Source organism: Lepisma saccharinum, chromosome 10, assembly GCF_977018435.1.
Source record: "Lepisma saccharinum chromosome 10, izLepSacc3.1, whole genome shotgun sequence".
Lineage (NCBI taxonomy): Eukaryota > Metazoa > Arthropoda > Insecta > Zygentoma > Lepismatidae > Lepisma > Lepisma saccharinum.
In genome coordinates, this window is record NC_139238.1 from 23,931,099 (window position 1) to 23,954,851 (window position 23,753).

General features: G+C 38.7%; 1 protein-coding gene across 4 annotated transcripts in view; it reads left to right on the forward strand.

The window, feature by feature from the left end:
* Positions 1 to 23,753, forward strand: part of Pi3K68D (phosphatidylinositol-4-phosphate 3-kinase catalytic subunit Pi3K68D) — a 418,322-nt gene that overhangs the window by 222,610 nt on the left and 171,959 nt on the right. The gene's annotated exons all lie outside the window — the stretch shown is intronic.

The window sequence follows — 23,753 nt, forward strand, 5'->3', positions numbered from 1 at the left end:
TTGCTGGGAAATTTTAATGAAACGTAGGTGTGATGTATTTTCATGCAACATGTGCAGCATGGTCTGGTTGGTGTGGCGAATAAGTCAAGTGCCACCTTTGAACCCTGTGTTCGATTTCCATGGTGGTTGATGATCTCGGTGAAGAATCTTCCCGTTAATCCTCTCAGCTGAATCAGCTTTGGCCAACTAGCTATTCATGTCTGCAGCATGCCGCCATAAACACAGCTCCAACTTAGTTTTTTTTTTTTTTTTTAATGCCAGAAGGTTTAGGTTTGTCTATCGAAATTTGTATTGGATATGCTTTAGATATAAGTATGAGAGTAAAAAATCTTGGTAGTTACGGACGAAAACATTTAAGGAAGTGAAATAGCAATATAAGAGATCAATAAAAAATGAGCTACAGTGTAAGGTAAGAATGTGTTGAATGTTTTTCACAAAGGGGCAAGAATTCGCCCAGCTGCATTAGAAATATAAAATCTCTTTGAAGGAATACATATAATTTCGTGTCCCTATCGACACAGTCTGGTTTAGTTTTTTTTTTTTGGGGGGGGGGGGGCTGTGTGTATAATGCCTGTAGTGACACCATAGAACTTGAACATGTTTATTTACTCTTTGTGTTTATAAATTAGATTCCCTGTATTTAATAATTATTATTCTGTTAGTAGGAAGTTTTTGTTCACTCGCTACAAGCAAACTTCAACATGTTATCCAACACTACTTCAAAGGCGTTATTTTCCAGAGCATTTCCTTCCTCATAGTTCGATTCCAGCTATTTAGTTAGCACGTTGAACCCTGTCGCTGTGCGCATATTTGCTAACACTATTTGTTCCTTCGTAAATCTGACATTTTGGTGGCTGCCCGCGATTGGAGCATAGTGTTTACTGTCAGCTTGCTGCGTTTATTCGAACGTCGTCTAGCCTTTGAAGTAGATGTACCATTCTCTCTTTGTATCTTTGACTTTATATCTCTGAATTCAAAATGTTCCATTAATAATACCTGTAGTGTAATGTTAAGTAGAATCGTACCAGTATTTTAAATTCTAGTAATGTGGTGGAAAAGAAACTTTTCAATCAAATTAGAATCTTCACTACCATTAAAAAATAAAAAAATCCAGGACATGTAATGAAATGTTTAAACGGCGAAGATTCCATTCATCTTTGCTTCTTCCCGCATCAGGCAACAGATTTTAATACTTTTATTTCAGAACGTGGCTGATTGCTGATAATATAAAACTTTTATGTATGCTGTACCTCAGGCCCGTAGCTAGAATTTTATGTGTGTGTGTGTGGGGGGGGGGGGGTTATTCCTTATCAGCAGCCGCCGTCTAAAGGCGAAAAATTTGCGGGTGGGTAGAAGCTCTAATATGAATTTCTCAGAGTGTATTACAACGTATTATCCAAGATGTTTAATTCTGTTAAAGATGTCAAATTAATTACCATTATACACCATTTCCAACGAAACATTTGTAGGATTTCGGGGGAGGGGGCTTCAGCCCCCAGAGAGAGCCATCTCCCTGACTACATGCCTGATGTACCTCTTATTGTTCGGAATCTTTACACTCGACGGGAAAAGTAATAGGGAATTGTCCCTCATAATTTTCATTGTCTGTTTTCAGTGGCGTATTAGTAAACCAACTTTTCATATATTTTTGTACAATTGGCTTAATGTATGGGTAATTGCTCATTATACAAAGGAATTTCTGTACAATAAAGGATTATACAATGATAGCATGGTATATCAGATAGGCAACATTACTGTCAAAACTGTTCCATTGATATACCTCGGTGTAAACGGATAGAATACCGATTAAGCTCTCAATTCTAGTAATGATAAAGAAATAGAATGTTATGGCTAGGAGATGGGGCGGGGGGTAGAGAATGAAGGAGGTCGTCATAAAATAAATATAAAATACCAATGTATTGAGTACTCTGGGAAAAACTGGAGATTTCCGGAAACTCTGGGAAATCCCATGGAAAATTCATTTCGAGTTTGTGGGAACCCTGATTGAGGCCTTTTTTTACTCTACAGTCTCTAATATATATAAAAACGATAAAATATATTGTAACATTCTTACCTCTAGCAAGCCGACAAACCTATTTAATTTTTGAAATTAGTTTACTTTTTCCTACAAGGCGGCCCCGTGGCGGAGTGGTTAGCACATCGCGCTGCAAGGCCTGGGGTCCCGGGTTCGAATCCCGGCCTGGGCATGGATGTTTGCGAGTGTCAATTCATAAATTTCATCATGTCATCACTCATCCCCATCTTCGCAAATTAGTCAAAAGTGGCACAAAAGCAAAGTAAAATAAAGCAAATAAATAAATAACCTTTTTCCTACAAGTATAAGAAGTTCGTAACATTCCCTGTATGAAGAACATGGTGTGCCCCTCAGGTTTAAGAACCTCTATTTTATGACGTAGAATAAGGAAGTTAACACAATTTCGAAAATATTCACCAGCATCGCAATTTTACTATGCAAATTGGTACGGAATACTGAAGATCAATTTATGTTCTGCTAGTTCTCCGCCATATCTGAATGAACCATTGATTTATGTAATACCTGTTGAGATTAATTTACCTTGTGTTTGAACTTGCGGGAAGCAATTTATGATCAGTTTCCGAACGGGAGCAAGGCAGCGTGTAATTCCCCTTTATGGTTATCGGCTGAGGGGCTTAGATTGATGTCTCTGTAGCTTTGAGGAACACATACAATGCTCTCTCTCTGTCAGTTGTAAATCGATAGCATCTTGCTTCCCATTTATATATCACCGGTAAAGTAATAGCGTCTGGAAGAACTGATAACTTGCATTTTAAAATGTAGTATTTCACTTTTTCAGACACTGCACAACTCTCGTAAGATTAGTTCCACGTCCGCGAGGGAAACCCTTAGCAACTTACTGAGAAATCAGAAGCAGGGTTGCCAGGTTGTGATGATGAGAATAAAGATACATAATTACAAAAACACAAGTGTATAGCCTTAACAAACATTTCTACCTATCTTTTGATCTTCAGAACAGTTGTTTCTTATGAAAAACTACTAGTAGACGCTTTAAATTAAGAATATACGGTTTTTTCCGTGCACCAGTCCTTGAACGTGTTGCATTGGATCGCTGCGACCGCCATGTGTTCGTTCCTTCAGTTAATTTTCCTCTGCTCCTGCAGTCAGGAACGTGGAAACTCGAAGGGTTTTCACTGAAACCATCTCAGGTGGGCATAAAGGACAACTCAGACCACCGGATAGAGTCTGATATCAATTTATTATGAGAAGTCAGTCTGCGTACATTATAGTGGAACCACAAGCAAAAAAGCCGTGCAGACCCGCGACTCCTGTGCACTGTACTCCCGCGAGGAGGGGAGGGGCAGAGTGGAGCATGCTTCCTTATGGCCAGAGTTGAACGGAAGAAGGGGGAGGTGCGCGGAGACTTTTCGTCGAAGGTTCTCTTGTTTGTGGTCGCTCTATAGGGTAGAAGCAGCATGGGATCTAGAATACGGGTATTAACGAACTTGAAAGCGATAAAGACTGGCATGAGTTACGTTAATCTCTATAACTTAGTATCCAACCGAGTTCGTACCTTAAGGACTTTACTCAGTATAACCACCTGCGAGGTGTGAATCAATTCAACACTGTCTGAAGACACACACGCAGGCGTGGATACAAATCATCTCCCCTAGTAACGAAAATTTGGCGTATTTATACCCGCGTTCTGCAGTCTCGAACTCCTGTCTTGAACGTTTTATAACATAATATTTTCTTAGGTTACAATAAAAATGGTTGTTTCGTGTCATTCTATAGAATGAAGGGATCTGAACCAGTTAATTGATGGGGTGATGTAAACTACTCATCATTCATCCTCTTGATGAGACCACTCGTCATTGACATGACGAGTTATTGCTTGGCATGCGAAAGGTACAAATTACACAAAGGAATTAAACTACTGAAAAGACAATGGCAACTCGTTGGATTTTGTGAACCGTTGAACCTGTATCATGGCTGGGTGTAGGATAATTACCTGTCTAACTGAAGTCTCTGAGCTGAATCGAAAATAGCGAAGTCCTCTGTAAGCTTCTCTCTAAGTGTTGACCAAAGCGTGCTTCCACTATCGACCTCCTGTCTTGCTGACCTCCTCTCTCTACCCACTCAATTCCCAAAGTCCAGTCCCTTCCCAGCTTGTCTCACCTCTATATTCCCTGGCCATCGAGCTCTTCCTCGATGCCGAATCGCCGAATCGTGTTTATTATAATTGCTACCATGCAAACCGCTGACACCAAACCCAGAAGTGTTACCTGTTTCCTGAAAGCTCAGGAGGTTTGCATGGCACAACACAACGCATTGTAAACATGCCTAAGAGGCTTGAGACAGCTGAGAAAAACAAGTGAATGCCCTGGTCAACATGAAGCGTTCAGAGAGACTTAATAAAATAAACATACAATATTAGGGATTGATATGGTTTATACACAATTGTGTACATAGGTAAGCTTTGACAAATTATTTAAAACGTTTTGAGAATGACTTATCTTTTTGATGATATTCATACGTCAAACAATATAAATGTTAAACAACCCGCCATCAGTTACATACATAAAGGTTAGTACGTCAACATCTTTTAATTTTTAATTGGCGTTCATTCATTTACGTCATAATGTTTAATATCAGAACAATCAAATCTGCTTGTTTCGTCATGATTAATCTTTGTAATTTTCAACCTTTATACTTTGTACCTTATATTTACATTTTTTCTTTCGTATTGTTTTATTAAATTTATCAAATAATGCAGAGGCGTAACACATGAGATGATGATAAATCCTTTGTTGCATTATATGCGACACGCTCTACCGCCATTTTTCAACCACGGGTAAAAATCTTCTTCCTCCAATCACGAAATATTCTCAGTCGTTTCATCTTAGTCCAGGCAATTTACAGTTTGACCTGGGCAAAATTGTTTCAGAAGGTTTTCAAACAGTTTCTAGCTCAGAAATCATTGATGAATAACATATCCAAAATCAGACAAAATCGGACCACGGGAACACCCCCCCCTCCCCCAAAATTGATTTCAAAATGGCTGACTGGCTGTTTTCTACTAAAGGGCAAAAATAAAGTAATTTACGTATTATAGAGAGAGAGAGAACTTTTATTTGCATCTAATAATATTTAAACTAAAACCACATTTCAACAATGTACCATTTATTATGTAATTTTGATATTTGAAATTATTTGTAGGTTAGAAATCTAGAAAATAATAATTACTTCAAATGTATATATTTTTTATGTTCTCTTAATTATACAGTCAACTTCTAAGGATGGACAAAGTTTAATTAATCGTCTTCATCACTGTAAACCACTGGCGTGCACATGGAGCGGGGCAGATGCGGCTACAGTCCCTCCAGAAATATTGAGAAAATTCAAATTTTTTAAATGAAACAGCCAAGGACTTGGGAAAAACCAAAGTGCTAAATGCAAATCCCTTTCACATTAATTCTCAGATTACAATTATTAATGAAAGTTCCAAATATACGAAATATTGTATTGTATACCCCCCCAGTAGAACGTAGGTAATGCCCATTTTTACAATTCCAGCACTCCCCTCTATGTCATGTCCTGTTTTTCTCGTGTGTTTAAATATCGCATTTCTCTCTCTCTTAAGTCGTACATCATCCCTATGTTGTTTCAACCTGTCTTTCAGCCTCTTTTTCGTTTCTCCTATGTACACACTCTGACATTCTTTATCTACGAAGTGAAATGTAATTATTTTGAAGACTGTCCGTACTAACTCCTGGACCAACTGTGACTGCTGTACTAGTGCTGCAGTGAGTGATAATGAAATAGGGATATTGATTCCAGTTGTTTGATTGCTTTTTTAATATCATTACGGTCCCCTGTCTACTTTCTCGCAGTTCATTGTGTCGTTCACTACTCTTCAACAAAACTCTTGGACATTCTTGAATTGCTAAGTTGTAAGTGTAAGTCTATGGAAAACAGCCACGTTGCCTTCTGGATTTCTGCAAATCCGCTTCCTCATGTCAGTCCTCTATTACGAGGTATGATCCGAGTCCGACCCAGGATCCCGGATTCGATACCCGGTGGAGGAAAATACTGGTTCGGATCCCACTTTAAACTGTAGACCCATTCCTAAATAGCCTTTCTGTGCATAAAGTGAATATAAAACAAACTCAAAACTCAATCCGAGTCCGGCCCATTATCTGTCACTTAATGTTGTCACAAATTTGCCTCCCAGGAACATTTTGCATGGTTGGATTTTCAGACGACAAACAAGGTTTTCTGTAAGTAAGGTGGTTATAATTAAAGTGACGGTGTTCAGAGTGGTACAGCACGGGCTGTAATGAGAGTAGCAGTCTGAAACTTCGTAGATATGCTAATGAAGCAATGCGCTCGCGAATTATGCAAAAAAAAAAAAAAAAAAAAGTTCCAATTCTCGCCACCAGGGTAAAAAATGGCGCTGTAAGGAGTCAAAACGTGGTATAGTTACAGGAAAAAGGCAGGAAAGATCAAACACATGAGAACAATGGTTCTGGCATGTTTATTAGGAACTATGGTTACAAGAACTGTTCAATATGGCCTCCCAATTCAGCAACATGCTGCATTCGTAACACGGCATGGTCGACGGTTGCTCGCAGCATGTCTGGTGAAATCTGAGCGACATGTCTTTGTATGCTAGCCTTCAGATCAGGCAGAGACCGGACATGTCCCTGATAGACACGATCTTTTAAATATCCCCACAGCCAGAAGTCACATGGATTAAGGTCGGGGGATCTGGAAGGCCAATCATCTGGAAACTGCCTAGAGATGATGCGGTCATTAGTGAAGGTTTCTCGCAGCAAATCTTTCACGTGGCGAGCGACATGTGGTGTTGCCCCATCTTGCATGAAAATGGTGGTGTGTTCACAGTTCCGTTCTTGCAAAGCTGGAATCACGTGTTGCACAAGGAGGTCCCTATAACGTGCAGATGTCACTGTACACCTAACAGGCCCTCGAGGTGTCATCTCCTCAAAGAAAAACGGACCAAGAATGAAGGAGTTAGTGAACCCACACCATGCAGTCACGTAAACTGAATGCAATGGTTGTTCCTGCACAACATGTGGACGAGTGGAACCCCATATGCGACAGTTCTGAGTATTCACTGTACCGACCAGAGTAAAATGCGCCTCGTCAGTCCACAGAATATTCCCCGGCCACATGTCATCCACTTCCATGCGTGCCAAAAACCGATGGGCAAACTCACGGCGTTGTGGAATATCTTGGGGTTTCAATTGGTGCACAATTTGAATCTTGTAGGGATACCAGTGTAAAATGCACCGCAATACCTTGCGTACTGTTGACCAGGGGAGTGACAATTCACGTGCCACAGCTCTAGCACTGGTTGCAGAAGTTGAGGCATGTGCTGCACGGTCAGCTACAGCTACAGCAACTTCGTCCACAACTTCCACGGGGATGGGCCGCCTTCCTCTCCCTGGTGCAACACCCAATTCACCTGTTTCTTCGAATTTCTTCATCTTCTTCAGTCCATTAATTGACATGGGCCCTCTTCTCAGCCCTTTATGTTGGCGATATTTCCGCAGTGCAGCGTTACTATTGCTCCCATTCTGGTAAAACAACTTCACTAGCAGTGCACGGTCTTTCTTCGCAATAGCCATTGCTTTTTACACGGGAAAAATCAAACTTTTAATGTTCGGCGAACATTCACATCACTAAAGGAAAAAAAAAAGCAACAAGCGTCACCAACAACAACCAGGGAGCTCACACAATGGTTAGGCAATGTCACCGACTTTGACGTCAGAGTTACGGAAAATTCCGTTTTGACTGCTTACAGCGCCATTTTTACCCTGGTGGCGAGAATTGGAACTTTTTTTTTTTTTTTTTTTCATAATTCGCGAGCGCATTGCTTCATTATCATATCTACGAAGTTTCAGACTGCTACTCTCATTACAGCCCGTGCTGTACCACTCTGAACACCGTCACTTTAATTATAACCACCTGGTACAAGTATGGGGGTTGAGGTAATAGTGATTTCTGCCTGCTGTAAGAGAATCTTCAGCATAGCTTGCAGATGCAAATCGTCCACGAGCCGGTTCTATCAGCATTTATCAAGTTACATGCAATGCTGGTCATTCTTGGTGATTATATCTTTACTACCTCTTGTCCAATTTTTTCTCACAAATCAAGCACAATTTAGAGATTGACATTCTTAAAAGGCAATATATAATTTGAAACAACAAGAGAACACAAATTATAAGTAATAATACCCAAACTATTAAAAAATATTCAGAAACATAAAATGTTGGGAAATTCACAATAGCCAGTCCGCCATTTTGAAATCCGTTTTCGGGGGTTTTCCCGTGGTCTGATTTTGTCTGTTTTTGGATATGTTATTCAGCAATGATTCCTGAAAAACCGTCTGAAGCAATTTTGCCCAGGTTTGAGGTAAAATTGCCTTAGTTTGCCTGGACTATCTACTTTGTATTGGAAGACTGTATACGTTTGACATTTGATCTTGAAACACACAACAGAACTTACTACGCATTGGCCAACAGGATGGCTTCAAAAGATTTGGGTGGATCATATCAGAGTAGAGTGCGCTGCGAAACGAAAGATCGTCATTATCTTTACAATTTCATGTTATTTTTATCACGAAATTTGACAATTAACATTTTCGGGGTGGGTCAACAGGTTCGGAAGCGCTTGGCTTAAACTTATCGACGCCCCTGTTACAGCAACAGCCACACACGACGTGCTCTGGGAAGAAAGTAGACAGAGTACAGAGTAAAGAAACAGGCGGGGAAGTGGAACTGATATTAATATCTGTCCCACAATGCACCGCCACCGGTGAAAGTAAAGTTGATGAGCCTGGCTTTCAGAAATATGAATACAACGAGAAATTTTCAAACAGGGAAAATTGACGCCCCGGGAACACGTAACATAAATACGGGACGGTTCCTTAAAACATCGGACGCTTGGCAACCCTGTTCAGAAGCCTATTAGTAGATTATAAATGTGACCTAGGTGACAAATATAAACTGAACTAGAACCTGAAATGCTTTACACAAATATATATATCCAGAAACTTCGCTTTTGAAGATGACATAATTTTGACATTTTTTAAGATATGATTTTTCGTATTACTCTATGCATAGAATGAACTTAAGAAATATACAAGTTCAGAGTCTTTTTTTATGTTAGGCAAGTAGATATAGGGTAGTACTATCTCTATTTTACTACATGTGTCTGTTAATTCGACCACAAGTGAAATTTTTTAGAGCCTGAACGAGATATCCAAGAAAAAATGTTTAGCAGTTAATTTTATAATTATATATTTATTCTTGGAAAGATTTAATTTGGAAAAAGGCACTCCAAGACACTTGTTTTGTGCCAGTTTGTGAGGAGAACCAACTTACGCCACGAATGAATCAGATATGATATGTCCAGAACACAGAAAATACAGATCCTACAGATCCACCTTTCGCGTGGTTTCCTTTTACAGCACTTCCCACAATATATAGTCAAGATGCTAAATCGGAAGAATGACAAGCACCGACATATCTTTAGTTGACAAAAATAACCTTGTTGAAAATGTGGTGTGGGTTAGCGCATTGTCATGGTGGAAAATTCCTCTTGAGGGAGAGAAGTTATTCCTGGAACAAACACGAATGATCTGTTGTCGAAGATGCTCAAGAACTTCCAGAGTGAAGATTTCCTTCCGGTCTTGATCTAAATTTAACAACTTTGCATTTCAGGTTCGACTGATAACATGGATATTTCTTTTCTGTCCGGGTGATCTCATCGATCACTGTGGAAACGAAGTTAGATTTCCTGTTTGAGTTAAAGATATAGAGAAACTCCACTGACTTCGAAGAAAGGCTGCAGATAGGTGTGGGAGGTCATCATTAGCTGTACATTTTTTTTATACTTGCCATTGCATGTAGTAATATCTAGGGCTGATACATCGGTAAGTATCAGTTCAATTTTCTTAGCCGATATCATCTGATACCAACGATCTTGAGTGGGTAGAACACTTGACTTGGGTGTCCAATACAGGAAGTTCCATGTAGATTGCGGAGAAATACTGTACCCTCCTGTGAAGCAGATGAGAAGATCAAAGGCAGGACTAAAGTGCTGCATCCAAACGTGACATTGAAGACATGTAACTGCCTGGTGGTCAACGCTATATGAATATGGGCATTCCATGTCAAATCAGGCAGGAGTTGACCCTCATAGTCACCGATTTTGATGATATTTCGTACACAGCTTTGCTTTGCTCCAAAACCGACACCTGTGAAAGGATTTTGCTGAAATATGATTATTACAAATTATATGAGGGTTGTTCAAAATGTCATTTTTGAGCAACATGCTCTTTTCAATTAAGTATATCTCGAGAACGAATGAAGATACAGAAGTGTTCTTGAGTTCGTTGTAAAGAGGAAAGACTTTTGCATATTATGAGATGATCGAATGTTGAAACTTAGTAAAATTTGAACACACTGTTCAAATTTTAAGTTTGAACAGCTCGAAACACCCCCTCAATCGATTTTTCTCATTTTTGGATATTTTAAACTATCATCCTTCCTCTTCATAGTGAGAAAGTTTTATCGAGGTGTTTTTTGATATAAGGGAGAAAAATGAGATTGAAATTTGTCCTAAATCAGCAATGAACTGAGCTGCAGCGTCCCTACGATGAGACTTTTCATTTGTGTCGCGCTAAAGGATATATATACTTACTGTTCAGCGACAGATGATATTCCACTTGATAATTGGCTTCATTTTGTGCTGTTATTGCTAATTTATACGGTACTGTTTCTATATTTTTATTTTTCGTGGGGACGAGATGTGGGCGTGTTGTGAAAACTTCTGTGTTAGCGAAAAAATGAAGGGGGGAAAACGACGAATGTCGGGAATGTTTGAGAAAAAATTCATTACCTATAATATTTTATGAGAATAACTGTGAGTTACAAGCAATAGCGGCGATTAAGGGGGACTTGGGGCAATTATCCCCAACTTTTTGCCACTTTTTTGCCTCGCATTATGGATGGCCTCGTAATGCAAAGTCTTGTCTAATAACAAAATTAACTGCCCCTTCCCCCCATCCCCCAAGGTTCGGTGCCCAATCGCCGCTACTAGTTAGCAGTCTTAAAAATATTCCCGAATCAAACGATAGTATTATACAGGGTGTCGCAAAACAACTTCAGCAACACTTGGGTGCTGGTAGATATCATGGAAACAAGTAACTTTTCCTTACAAACTTTACCTCGAAAGCGCTTAGTTTCTGCGCTACGAGAGCTTAAAATCTATCCTGTATGTATGCAACCCAACACAGCAAACAACCGCTCTGACATAAGTTCCAGGGGCGCGCGGCAGGGTTGCCACTAGCATCACTTGGCTGTCTTACCTGAGCAAAATACAAAATAATGATGATACTTGCGATGCTGTAAGAATTATTTACAGTATTTACAAACTGATCAAGACAAAAGATTTCCAATAAATGAGGACTAAAATTTTAGTGTGTTCATTCTAAAAAGTCTCCATCGTGTTTCGAACCCGCTTCCTAACTTCTGTTTTAGTTACTCTTGAAGTGAAAGAGTGTCGCATTTCTTCATCCGCATCGACGATTCTTGGTTTGATATTTCCACGGAAAGCACTGGTGTTGTGTAAACTACGTAATACTCGATAGTGCGCTGGACAGCCGTCGTTCTGGAATATCATTTGTCGTCTTGTTGTGAGAGGGACATCCCCAAGCAATGTCATCAGCTCATTTGTAAGAAATTCTTCGTAATACTCTCCATTTAAAGTTCGAGGCAGAAAGTAGGGCTCATTCAAATAGTTGTCAAGAACTCCCATCCATAAATTCAGATAAAAACGTCTTTCTGAACCTGTTGGTTCCAGTTTTCAAGGGTATCTTTGTGCTTTTGGTGCACAAGAATGGAGATTGTGGTAGTTGGTAATTCTTTGGAGTCAGTACGGCAGTGTCCGGACGAAACTTTTCCAAGGAGTTGGATCTGTAGGGTAAGGCCAATCCCGTGGCCTGCAAGGTGTCCCGACTTGAATCCTGTCGATTTTGAAGGTCTTAGTTTACTCAACACCAGTGCTTTCCGTAGAAATATCAAACAAAGAATCGTCGATGCGGCTGAAGAAATGCGACGCTCTTTCACTTCAAGAGTAACTAAAACAGAAGTTAGGAAGCGGGTTCGAACGTGTATTCGGCATAGAGGAGAACATTTTGAGAAAGACTTGTGAACTAAATCCATTATTACATGTAAACGTTCTTTCATTTCATTGTTCTTTCAATTTCCACTTCATAGTCGCGCTTTATCTGTCCCGTTGTTATTGAACTTTTTTCCAGAATTTATTATTTTTTGTGAACATTGTAATACGTCTTCGGACAGCTAATAAAACAAGGAAGTTTTTTCTAATAGTTTGCACGCTTAGTGTCTTATTGATATTTTGAGATATTTGCTGTTTTTTGGTAAGTAACTTCATTGAAAATCTTAAAAAGCTCGAGTAAGTTTTGACCTGCTCTTTGAAAATTTTCGGCGCATTTGATTGTTTTACTGTTCATAAAATATTGTCAACGTGTTGGCATGACATACAAAGTAAAACAACTTGAATTCGATCACCACATTTTTATTATTTTTATTTTGAACCTGAAAATCGGGAGTTTTTCAACAAAATCAATAAAAGTGGAATATCTCGAAAATGGACCCCTTTGGTATAAGGCACTTTACGGTTAAATTTGTTGCAAACTCGCTGTACTATCATGCCTTCAAAGGAATACATTGAGTTTGAGGTAACCCTGTACTATAAGTATCGGTATCGGCAATTGGTGGTATCGGCCCAGCCCTAATGAATTCCCATTAGGATTAGATCGTTGAGCAGTAAAGTCAGTTTTCCACTCGTTCAGCTGAAACATTGGAACTGCAGTGCTGCTACTATCGTGTCCCAATATATGACCTACCAGTCAGTGGCACGGGAGTATTTTTCATTTGAGGGTACAAATTTCAACTTCCACAGACACATGTACATACAGTATATTTATTATTTAAATAAGTGCGTAACACATGGACCATTCCATTATAGAACATGCCAAATGGATCTTAATTTTTAAAATAAAATTTGCGTAACTTCGTGATGCCAATAAAGAAGTAATATTCACAAAATAATACTGTTTTTTTTTTTTTAAATGGCTATTGTGAAGGTTTTTAGAGGCACGTACAATTCAGGAATGGCTAAGCTTTATGCTTCATTCTATCGTTTTGCGCTCACTCTAAAGAATTTTTTCTTATAAAATTTTCCATGTGTACCACAATCTACACTCTCGGGAATCTGAGGAGCAAGACAGCGCATAACGGCAGAGAAGGGAAGTAAGCGAGTTGGTGGGAGAAAGGCAGTGCGCTGCTGCAAACGGCTGGTAACTGCAGCCGCGCTTTCCCCTCCATGGCATCCTGCGTTCAGTCATTACTTGCGCAGACTTGTTTTTGTTTCCCGGACAGAGTGTAGCCAAATAGATTGGTACAACAATAGTGTCAGAGACTGTACAGTATAAGCTTGTACGTCGCGATCCTGGCCACTGTTACCAATGATGATGTAGTTACGTAAACAGTAAGTAAGACTGTCCATTATATCTTGATTGTCTTACACTCTTTCTAAGAGAGTAACGAATACAGTAATGCATGAATTCTGTTTGTACCGTGGTATTTCTGCGTTCTCCCTTTTCTTCATTTAGTAAGCTTATTCCTATAGCTCCAGTCAATATTAACCGTACCATGTCTCACTGCTCGGGTTCGATACTCGGCGGGGCACATTGCTTACGGATCCCACTTTATACTGTAGGCCAAGTCCTGATTAGCCTATCTGTGCATAAAGTGTACACACATTCACAATTCATTCCTCTATCACTACGTGTTTTTCCTAGATTCATCCTCTGGAGAAAATATGTAAGGGGTGACCTCGGAATCTCGCTTCCTTCTGTTAATCTCGCATCTATGTAGTGCACTCCTGTAACCGAATTTGTGCAGGCTAACGAGGCTCTGTCGTCTGTATCCTCTGAATTTGTGCGTTGTCCTGTGTCTTTGTCATACATGTGCTGAGTGCCCATTTACAGCGTTTAACCAAGGTATGGAGAATTTAGTCTTCAGACATATGTATTGTTTTTAGTTACAGCTAAGGGGCTTGACTCCAAATAACGTGACGGGCGGAAAGAGCCTAAGTGTTGAAGAATTTACAATTTTAATTTGAATCCATCATCTTCGACATGCATTATACCTAGTGCTTTTTTTTTCCGTGAAGAAAGGTTCCGGGACTTTTCAGGTTGCTTTATTATTGTTGTTTTCATCACATGAATTATTTTAAACATTGTACGTTCATAAGTGATTGTGCTTGTTTGTAGTTACGCGCACACACACGCACAATGTATCATTCATTAAAATATAATACTTTAAATTTTATTTTCGCCTTTAAAGAAGTGCGGTACGACGTACCGTTACGTATTGCAAGGGGAAAAAAAACACTATACCAAAGTTTATGTTGATGCCACCTCACTTTTTGATGCTTTACATATGTTACTGTGGCATTCTCAAATATATTTTTTTTCTAACTCTTTAAAAGGTTAGGATACTGTAGGGACAAATTAGGGCAGATTAGGGAAAATATTAGTCACCTTACTTTGTGTAATTGGACCTCGTGTATACTGAACCTTAACATTGTAACAAAACCTGTGGTACTAACTGTATTTTTTTCTCTTTACAGGTGAGTACATCATACTGTATATGGCTGTTGCGGTAAGTACATGACATTTTAGCAATGACGAGGAGACCTTTTTAACGTGACAGATGCAAATATGCATGCTACACTATATAGCCAAAAGTCACCGGACACCTTGTGCTGTTCATTCCAAAGACACCATCCAGGTAACTAACAAAATGTCGAACCTCCCTTCGCTATTATTACAGCATTTACTCTTCGGGGCAGGATTTCCACTAAGTTCTGGTATATTGTTGGTGGATACTTTTCCATTCGACGTGTAGCCTCGTGAATATTTATTTCATGGGTGGTTTTCGGTCGAGTGGGTCTGGCACGCAACCGACGCTCCAGTTCATCCCCAAAGATGTTCTGTGGGGTTCAAGTCGGTGCTTTGAGCGCGCCAGCTAAGCAGCACATTCTTCACTGATTGTCCTCAAACCACGATGCAATGGACCCTGCTTTATGGACAGGAGAATTATCGTGCTGATAGAGAAAAGGGGCCCATTCCAAGCTGTTGCCACAGTGTTGCCTAAAATGTCCTCATAAACACCACTGTTCATGTTGCCACTGACCAAAACTAATGGCCCGAGCTCAAACCAGTAAAAACAGCCCCAGACCACGTTCACTTGGGTGTCCAGTGACTTTTGGCAATATAGTGTATTTTCGTTTCAGTTATCCATTTCATCACACTCCCCAAATTTTATTGATTTTCGATAACGTTAGAGCAGTTTTGCCAATCTTTCTTATTCAGCGAAACATCTTCGCTTAAATTTCTACCTTAATATGTTCGTTTTGGGAGCCCAGTGCGTCAAGCGTGGCTCTCAAGTAGTGGACTTTCGATCTCGTCATCGAAGTTCCTGGGATCGAATCGCGACATGGACATAGCTATGTGTTCATTTTCGAGTGTTCCTTCATCAATTTTATCTCTCGTTCTCATCGTCGCGATTAGTGACAGAAAAGCGAAAAATATAAAGCTTGTTTGTCACAACACACACAAACTGACACATATTAGGCAAAGTACTTTTACCTCTCTCCTCCTCAAAATTCTGATTTTAATCACCAAATTTCGCGGCATACCTGAACCTCGATAGCCACACACTTGGGCAGGAAATGCTGGCTCATAGGAAGGGCATGCAACCATTTTGTCATCATGAATTTCATTAGAGACAACCAAGGTGGATAAAAAAACAAACAATTTTGATTGTTTTTATTTAAATCGGATTTTTAAAATTTAAATATATATTTTTAATTTTTCTTAAAACCACGCTTAAAATTGCTTGTATGGGTTCTTGGCACCATACATGTATTTATGTTGTTTTTTTTTAATATAAAAGGCTTTTTCTGATAAACGGTCCTGTAAAATATTTGACCAGTTCGATTAAAATATGTAAATATTTTTTTCTGTTTCTGATACTGTATATATGAATTTACTGTGGAAATGTTTGTTGAGTGTGTTAATGAAACTATAATAATTTCAGTAACTTTTCTTCTAGTGAAAATAATACATTCTGGACGTACTATATTATTGTAACTTAAAATATTTTTTGTAGTCTTTGTAGTTTAATTTTGGCATTTTTTAAAACTATAATTTACAAAATATCAGCTGCCATGTTCAGTTTAATGATAATTACACTATTTACTGTTTAACATGATTAGTATTTTGTATATTATTCAGCACAAGATGTTTGCGACTTTTTCCTATAAAAATTGTTGAATTTTAAATCAAGAAAAAATTAAAGGTGTTTGCAGTTTACATATTAAATTTAATTTCGTATGAGCTTCAACCCACGAGTACATATATTTTGTTTCCTTTCTTTTCCTTTCGTAGAGGCTAACAAACACCATTAAATTATTACGAGATTAATGTATTTTCATTAAAAGTGATTCTGATATCTACAAAATCCTTATGTACATTATTCTATAATATTTTTTTTAGTGATTTAGTGATGTAAAGAAAAAATCATCTGATTTAAATGAATCCACCATGGTGACAACTAACGTAATGTTTTCACTTCATGGAAAAGACTATATTGTTCTGCTCGATTTTGTTTTTGAATGATCCTTTTCGTTGGAGCCCCATTTACAAAAAAAAAAAAGTACTGTATTTGGGATATTTTTGTATGTAATTAGGGTGACCATATGTCCCGTTTCAGAGACAGTCCCGGTCGTCCCGTTGATGCTATTAAAAAGTCACTATTTGTCCCGTTTTATAAAAGTCTGGGAGTTAACGTAAAAACCAGGTCTAAATTTGAGAGACATTTAATGAAATAAAATGTTGATGGAATTTTGAACTAGCGTAACTGCAACACTGTGACAACATCTGGACTGCGTTTCAAGAACTTCATAACAATCCAAATGTTGCATTGTCGTTGATAACTTTCGAGCAGACAGCAGTTTACTGTTACCGTTAAGTTAGTTGGCGTCTGGGATTGTATTTTTTGTGTACGTTCCGTTATTTATAAGAGCAGTAAATAAGCATGACCAAGAAGCGTAGCACATGTATCAGGTGGTTATAATTAAAGTGACGGTGTTCAGAGTGGTACAGCACGGGCTGTAATGAGAGTAGCAGTCTGAAACTTCGTAGATATGCTAATGAAGCAATGCGCTCGCGAATTATGAAAAAAAAAAAAAAAAATAGTTCCAATTCTCGCCACCAGGGTAAAAAATGGCGCTGTAAGCAGTCAAAACTTGGTATAGTTACAGGAAAAACACTATAAATCGCAGAAAACAATACTCTTTGTAATAAAATATCGCTACAATTTCACTATTCGAATTACATGAACATTACTAAAGGAAAAAGCAACAAGCGTCACCAACAACAACCAGGGAGCTCACACAATGGTTAGGCAATTTCACCGACTTTGACGTCAGATTTATGGAAAATTCCACGTTTTGACTGCTTACAGCGCCGTTTTTTACCCTGGTGGCGAGAATTGGAACTATTTTTTTTTTTTTTTTTTTTTTTTTGCATAATTCGCGAGCGCATTGCTTCATTAGCATATCTACGAAGTTTCAGACTGCTACTCTCATTACAGCCCGTGCTGTACCACTCTGAACACCGTCACTTTAATTATAACCACCTGGTACATGTGTGGTATTAATACCAGTGCCGGATCTACAACTCGCAAAACCCCGCACTGCGGAGACAAGTAAGCCTTTAAGGGCCCTCAGCCATTGACATAGCAGAGGGTTCGTATATGCGTATGTAAAATATAAACGTAGTTACTCAAGGGTATTGAAACTAATCTAATATATAGAGGTAAAGTTAAATTATCCTGTGCATGACACCTTGCCATGGAGGCACATTTATAGTAGGGACCCACATATTTTCTGTGTCGACCATCTTGAAGGTGATGTGATCAGCACCACGCTGCTGCCTTCTTTATCCTCCTCCGGATACCATTTGATTTGAGGCTGGGTGGGCCCTAGAACCGCTTTATGCGAGGCGGAAAAATTCCGACCATTGATCACACACCCCGGATTTCCCGCGTGGCAGTCAGACTAGAATCAAGTCAGGCTAGAATTTTACGAGAAATGCAGGAAAAAGTCTGCATGATTGTAACAAATGTATCATTTTCCAGGTGTGAGAAAATAGTGTCATATCTACATCACATCATACATTTTCTTTTAAAAGAAATTGAGTTGAATTCAATATGGCGGACTTTCGCATGGAACACACTAATGTGGTTCCCCCTAAGCCTAACCTGTTTCTATCATGACCAATTGTACCCAGCCTAACTCCTTATCTTATTATAGGGGGTGTTAAGGGACTTTTGAATCACCCTCTAGGCCCTTATATGCGACTTTGTCAACATGAGGTCAATAATTACACCCATACACACACATTATGCGCACGCGCGCGCGCGTAGAGGTACTGTAGGTAGTAGTTGGGGGGGAGCCCAAGATTTGTAGATCCGGAACTGATTAATACGGACCTTCAACGAGAATTTAAATTCCTGCGTCTTGGCACAAACTGAAAAGACAAAATCGCGCATTGTGTGTCAGATATTTGGGGTAAGTTTTTCGAGGAGTTTTATGAACGGTTGGCGAAGAATAAAGATATTCTGAAGAGGATTGGTTCTTCTAATAACAGGGTGACGACAGACCTGGAAAACCGGGAAAAGTCAGGGAATTTGAGGTGTCAAAAAATTCAGGGAAATGTCAGGGAATTTCGTCTTCATTAATTTTTTTTATTATTATTATTTATTTATTTAAATATATCGTTATGGAACTCTGCACGGGAACAGGAAATCTCGTTCGTAAGTTTCGGCCTCAACTTTTAGGCCCCTTTTATGCTCAACACAACCACGGCGCCAGAAACCAGTGATGGCAGGAGGAGAGAGAGAGAGAGAGAGAGAGAAATTTCTCTCGGCGGGAATTTTAAATTCGAACAGTCTTTGGACGAAAATTGTTATAACTCGAGCACTATGGGAGAAATCTACTTTGGATAACTTTTGTTTTTCAGCTAAAAAACATCAGCGTATGCAACCGTGTACAATTCAGAACACCGGACCGAGGAAAGGGGGCTGGGGGCACGTTCCCCGAATTTCAATGTAAAAATAACAAAAATCTGGCGTTTGCCCCCTCTTCTCCCGCTATTTTGGGGAAAAGGCACAAACTTTAGTATTCTTTTCAAAGAATGGACATTTCTCAAGAGAATGAAACATGTTTTATGTTCTTGGGTACCATACAAGTTGAATAATAAGCCAAAATGTGATATTTTTTTTTTTACGAAAAATAGGTAATTAGCATTTTTGGAGGAAAATGGTTATAACTCGGGCACTATGGAAGCAATCTACTTCGGATAAGTTTTATTTTGCAGCTAAACATCATAGCATGCAACAGTGTACAATTCAGAACGCCGAACCGAGGAAGCCAAAATGTCATTTTTCTTTTTTTACGAAAAATAGGTAATTTGCAGTTTTGGAGGTAAATTGTCATAACTGTGGCACTATGCAAATATGCTCTTCGAATTTTATTACTCTTCTGGCTCACTTCACCTTATTTAATGTAGCAGTGCTTACGAAGGTTTCTTTCATCATCCTGACGTATTACTGGTTTCGCACAAGTTAACATACGTTTACAATGACATTGCACTATTCATAGATATCAAGAAGAATCCAACCAAGTACTATCACGAAAAAGTGAAACATAAATCTGCATTGGTGAACGTTATAAAAATTGGCAAGTGCATGCTCCCAACCTTAAATTTACTGCAACACTAGTATTGCAATGAAATTAACGCCAGTCTCTGTCCTTTCTGTTTAAACTCGTGAAAGATGGTCATTAATCTATCACTGAGTGAAGTTAATGTCCAATATTATGAAATAAAATACTAATAATAAATACGTAAATATTTTAATATCGTATTTACTCGAATCATTCAGTCATAAAAGCAAATCACTTTCTTCAAGAATTGACTTTTCTCTGCCAGCCTTGCTAAATTTTCACTTTCCATCTACTGATTTATACGAGGGGTGGCCAGAAAGTAATTTCCAATTAGTAGGGACATTGATTTTTCGCAAACGCCAAAACCATGAAAAATCGTAATTTCTTCTAATTTATGTTTAGGAATGTGCAGTGATGTCTGGACACATTTTTCGTCCGTTCGAAATATGGAAATAATGCGAATTTGGCATAAAATGCGAATTGTTGGCGTTTTTAGCGATTTTTTTTAAGAAATGTCCTAAAACAACGAAAAATTCCATGAAATCCAACATTCTTGTCTTTTCTAAGCCATGTTTGTGTACATAGAACATGCAAGTTTTCCAACATTTTACTCAAGAGTAAACTATAGAGTTATACGTACATTGAATAATTCCGACAGCCACATTGAATCATGCATTTCCCAAGATTTTTTCAACTTCTATCAAAACCATTTGCATCACAGAGCAAAGTGTTAGGGTTCTAATAGGAGATCGACTGCGTATCTACCGTCACACGGGACCCACATCTTCGTATTTGTCACACGAGATATGTTTTGAATTACCAAGCTAAGTGCGCACCATCAGCATTTGTCGAGCGAGTAATAATGGAGGTCAGTCATTAAGGCGCCTGACTACTATGCGAGAGACCCGGGGTCGATACCCTGCGGGGGAGAACCGGGATGTTTTCCACCTATTCAAACTGCTCCGGTGCCCACCCAGCATCATATGAAGCTGATACCTTGTGGAAACTTTGAGGGATAAAGATAGCCAGGAGCGTGGTGCTGATCACATCACCCCTACCTTCATCCTTGATCAGGAAAGTGTGGGGCTCTAACTCCACACCCCTACTATACACCTTCATTGAAAAGTGCAGGGAGCACTTTACTTTTACTTCCTCAAAAATCTGTTCCAACATATCAAACTGTCACGAAAATACGTAGACCATGTGACCTACAATTTAATATAATAGTTTAAAAGCACAATGGAGTATTAAGTTTCGGTATATTTGGCAGATAAATGTTCTAAAACAAAAACGCGAATTTTGGGAAACATAACCCTAACAAGTCAAAAAAAAAAGAAGATAATGCCAATTTTTGGTGCCATAATATATCGGTATCTGTCATGTGAGATTGATTTTTATGGTCATTATGCATCCTTCAGTATATACGGGGAAAATTCCATTATCTAAAATCCTTACCTTAAAATTAAAAAAGTGGTATGGAAAGTAACTTTCCCAAAATAACTTTCAAGATATCAAACTCTCACGAAGAGGCGTAAGCCATGTGACTTACAATTTGAAACAGTAGTTTAAAAACACCATGAAGGTATAATTTCAGATATTTGCCAGAAAATGCGCTAAAATGAAAATTGTGAATTTTGGAAAAAATAACATCGTAGGCTATAGTAAAAAATAAGAAAATACACTAATTAAAAATAAAAAAAATATCAAGGTCCCTACCGATTGGGCATAAATAAAACAAGAATATCAGTTGTAATTTATTGCATTAGTAACAGTGAGTCCTAACCTAATTCTCGGCAGAATCACCACCGTTGTTCTGGCATTTGTCGTAGCAAGGCACTAAATTTGTATGCCCATGGTATATGTGTCTGACAGCAAAGACTGGAACTATCTCTACCACAGTGTAGCTGTCAAATCCTTGTCCTGCCAGAAACCTCTTCAGTTAAACAAAGAGATGAAAGTCTGTACATTGAAGGCCAGGGCTGCACAGGGAGTGGTCCAAGATCTCTCACCTGAAGTGATGCAAAGGGCCCGTGTGTACTCAGCTGTATGGGGTTGTGCACATTCGGTTGGCCTTCCGTGAATTGTCTGCACCATCGTCTGACCATACTATCACTCACGACGTCCGGTCTGCACACCTCACACGATTGCTGGTGGCTCTGTGCCAAATTCTGAGCGTGCAATGTAGGCTACATCGCAGTCGGTGGGAGACTGTATGAGAGCTGCAATCTTTAACCTAGAACTGTCCTAAAACGGCTGCATTGCAGCTGTACCAGATTACAGCTACATGCCACTTCTTCCTGCCTGCATGTGTGTGAGTCGCTCTCCGACCATTAGTGCTGCGTATAGGCACCATTGGAGCTTTTTTCAGGATGCCCCTCGTATATGAACTTTCAGAAGCTTTTATTATTAGTGTGTTCCTGTTTTAATGTGTGGTTAGCTAAATCAGGTACCTATACAATGCAATTTTATAAATTCCTTGCGTTAAATTTCTAATACCTACATACCCTTTTCGTCAGCAGTAATGGTATAACTGCATGTTGTCAGTTTCACAGTACTTCACTTAGATATACTGTACTGAAGCAGAAATCCCATTGATAATGTAAGGAAATATGACACTTTATTTTCTTAGATTCAATTGTTTCACTTATATGCAAGAGTCAAGTTGTTTGCTTTACAGAAAAGAGAGAAGTAGCTTTATGCATTGAAAAATGTGTCCGCACTCATGGTTCTTGCAAGCAGAGGGTTCCAAACCTCAGTGGAAATATCAACGTGTAAAACCGAGAATGTATAAGGAGACTGATAAATTACAAATTGTATTTCTTAATCATTCACTCTTCACTCTTATCTCATTTAGTCGTAACTTTAAAAATAATGAAGTATTTTATTTTAAACTTACTGCGTATGACAAAATTTCGTAATCCTTCCCTAGCTTGTGAATTGTAATAATTTTCCAGATTCACTATTTTACAGTTTGAATTCAAATCATAGAGAATAGAGAAATTAAGTCAATTTCATAGAAGATAATATTGGTACTTAACAAATCCATACCTGGATCTGTATGAGTTTATTATTTCCATTTGCAAAAACATCGATTTAGTTTAGTTTGTAATTGTCAGGGAAAATGTAAATTTTTGTCCTGGAAAACCTGGAAAAGTCAGGGAATCTCATTTCTGCTTGTTTGTAGCCACCCTGAATAAATACTTCTGACATTCTTCAACTTCGGCGTAGGACTAACATCAAAGGTTGATTATTTCATTTTTTGTTTTTGATTATCATTTATGTGAATAAATACGTGGTATCATTTATGTGAATAAATACGTTAATAATAACAATAATTTTATAATTAGACCTAGCACCAAAGGGGGGGGGGGTAAGTAAACACCTTGGAATGTCCCGTTTTGGGCCAAAATATTGTGGTCACCCTAGGTATGTTGAATGCACACAGTTCGATATTGGGTGTACACATCTTCTGTAACTGATAATTGTGATTGTTTGCTCTGGGTCAATCCACAGAACCAATCCAGAATCCACAGAAGAGGCTCAGTAATGGTCGCTCAACCATTTTGATAAGAATAATGTGTAGGATTTCACGTCTCGTTTAGAAATGGCAGCCATGTTTTGGCGCCTAGTGAATTTTGCTCTTGCATACTTCTTATTCAATCAATATCTCTGGAGCAGTAAAGCCTAGGTACGTGAAACAAGAATCATCCCAATTAGCACATTTTGTAGTACACCTTCATGTAATTATAATTTCTGTAAATATCTTTCTTAAATGATATAATTTAATCTAAATTTCCGCGTGTTGTTTGTGAATGAAGCAGTTTACAGGGCGACCTTATCAAAG